The following is a 4,334-nucleotide window of genomic DNA, read 5'->3' as shown; positions in this document are numbered from 1 at the left end:
TCAGATGGAAATAAATGATCAATGCTAGTGATCAGTGTTTCCTAAGTTTTATGTTTGTACTGAGGGATTTAATTACTGTCTTATTCTCGATTTAATCAAAGGCTGGAGAGTTCCTTGAGCCGCACCTACACATTCTGTTTAAGATCGTAGACTACTTTAATTAAAAATACTTTTGAAAAAAATAGGGAAAAAACCCTGAAAATATTTCAAATTTTGGGTCTTCAGAATAATGGTACCTACTTGGAATTAACTGAAGGGTGGGTTGCGTGTGAACAGGTTAAACTTTGGAGATTAAAAAAAGAAAAAAAAAGAAAAAGGAAGGAAGGAAAATACAAAAGAAGGGAGTGGAGAGTGGGGACAGAGACAGAGAAAGGCAGAGGCAAACTTGCTTTTTGACTTCTTTGGAAAAGCACTTTTGCAAAAACTTGGTAGGTACCAAGTCTCCCCACCGGTCTCCTCTGGTCAGGCAGAGTCAGCTAGCCGAGGTTTGCTGTCCCCTGTAGTAGACTGGTCCCCGGAGACGAGGTCGCCTCACTGAGGGAAAACTAGCCTTCCAGCAGCACTCTACTAAGGCTTTAATTGCATTTCTTCCGATTGGAAATTTGATTTCTAATATTTCAAGAAATCTGGACCTAAAAAACCGGTATCTTGAGGAAGAGAGCAAAAATAGCACTTATACCAGGAGTGGGGTTCGAACCCACGCAGACATATGTCCATTGGATCTTAAGTCCAACGCCTTAACCACTCGGCCATCCTGGTGCCGGCGTGCACTACCGCTTCTACGCTTCCTACAAAGCGTACAACACCTTTCTCCCTTTTGTTTTTCCTTTTCTTTTTTTCCTGCTTTTTCTTTTTTCTTTGAGGCTGCTCCCGCGCGGGCTGCGTTGCGCTCCCGGCTTTCCCCGCCCAGCTACCGAGGCTCGATGGCTGCCGCCCGGGTTTCCTTTCGCCGTAGCCGCTCGCTATCGCCCCGAGTTCTTGGCGGCAACGACGAAACTGCAACCGCAGTAGCCGTGCTCGGGCACCGCTCGGGACCCGGCGGGCGGGCAGGGGGCTCGTGGAGTTGAGCGGGCGCCGCACACAACCCCACAGCTAACTTCTGGGCTCAGAGCGGTCGTGCGACCGTGTCCCTCGGGTGGCGTGGGAACGGGCCGGGAGGGCGAGCTTCGGTGTGTTTATTTTAAATCGAAGGAGCTGCTGGGACCCGGCACCTGCGCGCCGCTTTCCTTTCCCGCCCGTGGGGCAATCGCAGCGGAAGGAGGCTTTGGGGACGGTTGTGCGGGCGAGGCAGAGCGGCCCAGTTCCCATTTCCCTCCCTGGTGGCTGCAGGCACTGCCCGCCTTGCGGCGTCTCAGATACCGGGTCAAAACCTACCCGGTTCCTGCCACCCCTACGGCTCACTTAGAGGGCCGCCTTCCCTTGTTTTTAACTTGCTCCGTGTTCTACTTTCGTTTTTTGTTGTCGTGAGAAAACACCCTCAACTGAAGGCAATTTAGGGGGCAGGAGTTTATTTGCTTTACATTGGCGGCCATCCGAAAAATACCCCAGGGCCCAGGCTAGGTGTTTTTCATTAGCAAGTAGCTGGTGGCTGAGCCTTGCACTGACCACCCCACCTTGTTCCCCCCAAAGACCCTGTTCATCACAGGGCCGGTGACTCCTGTCTTTGACTATGAATTTACATAGATCTGTAGGCTTCTGCCTCCCGAGCCACCGGAATGTGGCTTCTTCTGTGCTCTCTACATCCTTCAAAGCTGGGGTCCGCCTGGCTAGGAGAGGATGACAGAATGAAGAAAAGACAGACACACAGACAGACACACACACACACAATGAAGCTGCGGTCAGGTGGGGTTCTTTAACTGCTGAAAGTCAGAACCCGGTGTGTATATTAGGTACAGCAGAGGAGAAGGCGTTAACTAATCTTGGTAGGTAGTCCCTGTAGGTGAGTTGTCCCCTTGTCTTTATACACAGGGGTCAGCTATAAACGCAGTCGGACCTCAGAGAAAAACTTTGCCTTTCTTTCGAGCCACGGCCATATGGGTAATGGCTTTACCAAATTGTTCCCTGGGTCAGAGGCCTTGAAGTCCTTGACATGGTCGCATCCAAGTCAAAATGCACATTCACTCTGGACTTCACTTCCTCTGTCCCCTAAAGCTGAGCATATGTGAAGTCAACCAATCCTGTTGATGTGCAGCTCTGGGACCTCTCTGATAGATGCTTTAAAGAGATACGTGGGCTGAAGCTCCCAGAGACAGAAAGAATCACTACACCTGTATTAAAGACTCGACGGGACTAATTGAGTGATTGATTATCCTGGGCTATATTTAGCCCCCTTAATAGCAGCTCATTGCCCACCTCTGCGTTCGACCTAATATCCTTGTGACCATGACTGAATCCGTTTGAAATGTGCTAGGACCACTAGACTCCACCAGCCCAAGAGCTAAGAATACCATCAGATACCATCTGAAACAAATAGCAAAGATTCCATGCGTGGTAACAATAGTCTCTCTGCTACCCATCAGTATTTATGAAGTGTCTGATTTATGACTTTCTTTTGTTCTCTAATTAAAAAAAAAAACTTCACCAACTCTTACCACATTGGAACATGATATTCAAAGTAACGCAAATCTATAGCCATTCAGATTTGGCTCTAGAATAAACTCTCTTATTCCCTTTGAAGTGAGTTCTGTATTTTTGCATCTCTCTCTCTCTATCTATATATATGGTTACTGGGGACAAGGGTCAAGAAGCAGGGAGGATTCAGGCTTTGTGGTGTGTATCTACGATCTCAGTGTAGTCATGATCTGTATAACAGCGTTTCCACCAGGGTAGCCTAAGAAACAATGATCTCATAAGGTAGAATGGAGCCCAGAGTTTCTGATGACCAAGTGCAGGGTGGCTGCCGCAGGGCGGCTTGGAATTCCTGAGTCTGTGGCGCTGCTGGTGTGATAGTCTCTGGCTCTGCCAATGGTACCCGATCCTCTAGTTACATGCAGCATTAATAAAAACAATAAATGGCTACTCTACGGCTTTGTGTTTTTATTACTTTTTTATATAGCTAAGTACTCTGGGTTCTCAGCTTATTGTTTTAATTTTTTAAATTGATATTAAAATTAACGTGCAAAGCAAAGAATTTCATCGTAGCATTTTTATAAAGCACATTGCTCTTCTCAAAGGTCCTTCTCTTGTGACCCAGGACCCTCCACTTTCCCCAAGTAGTTTCCCCTTAAGTTTTATGTCAGATGTGTTTTATTGTCCTTTCTTCTTCCCCCTCTCTCTCCCCTAAAACTTCTTCCTCTCTCATGGTTCCCCTTCTACCACCCACTCACTCATTCTCTCTCTCTCTCTCTCTCTCTCTCTCTCTCTCTCTCTCTCTCTCTCTCTCCACACACACACACACACACACACACACACACACACACACATACACACACGGTGGGGAGAGAAGAGAGATTTAAACCTAGAGTCTGCACATGAGAGAAAGACTGTATTTGTCTTAGAAGTCTAGCTTATTTCACGTAACATAATGTTCTCCAGTATGCTGGTTAGTTTTTTGATTTTTGTCAGCTTGGACACAAGCTTCAGTCATCTGCTGAGAGAGCATCATTGGAGGAAAATTCCTCCATCAGATTGACCTGTAGACAAGTGTGTGGGGAGTTTTCTTGATTAATGATTTAATTGATTATGTGAGAGGGAGTTGTCCATGGTGGTGACAGGTCGAGTGGTCCTGGGTTAGGAAAAGGAAGCTGAGTGAGCCTTGGGAACAAGCCAGTAAGCAATGCTTCTGCACGGTTTCTGTTTCAGTTTCTGTCTCCAGGTTCCTGTCGTGAGTTCCTGCCCTGACTTCCCTCAGTGATGAACTGTGACGTCTAAACCACACAAACCGTTTCTTCACTCAGTTGCTTCTGGGAGGGGTTATTACAGGAATATGTTCAGTTCAAAGCGGGTCCCTAAAATGGCAGTGCTGCTGACAATGTCCTGAATGACAGTCTGGGCTCAGCTCAGGATGGACTCTGACTGGGTAAATTTGGTAGCTAATAAACAAAAACCTCAATGCAGCATTCCTCAGAAATCTTGTGACTCAGGTTTGTTTGCCAGTTGCTTGTAGCCGGCAAGATTCAACATCCAAAGTGGGCCCCCAAAACCACAGTGCTGTTTGTTGTTGTTGTTGTTGTTGTTGTTATTGTTTTTGAGAAAAGGCCTCATGTAACCCCTCAATGTAGCCAAGGATGACCTTGATCTTCTGGTCTACCTTACATGTGCTGGGATTACAGGCCTGTACCCCCATGTCCAGCTTTATGTGGTGTTGGGATCAGCTTGAGCTTTTGTGTACCCTA

General features: G+C 47.0%; 1 non-coding gene across 1 annotated transcript; it reads right to left on the bottom strand.

Moving 5' to 3' along the window:
- Positions 1–676: 676 nt before the first annotated feature.
- On the bottom strand, positions 677–759 carry Trnal-uaa (transfer RNA leucine (anticodon UAA)). Its single transcript has one exon. It is a non-coding gene; the product is annotated as a tRNA-Leu (tRNA).
- Between the last annotated feature and the right edge of the window lie 3,575 nt (positions 760–4,334).

This window comes from Myodes glareolus, chromosome 1 (assembly GCF_982192425.1).
Source record: "Myodes glareolus chromosome 1, mMyoGla1.1, whole genome shotgun sequence".
In the NCBI taxonomy this organism is placed as follows: domain Eukaryota; kingdom Metazoa; phylum Chordata; class Mammalia; order Rodentia; family Cricetidae; genus Myodes; species Myodes glareolus.
The sequence above is the reverse complement of the archived record's forward strand: the minus strand, read 5'-3'. Positions and strand labels throughout refer to the sequence as shown.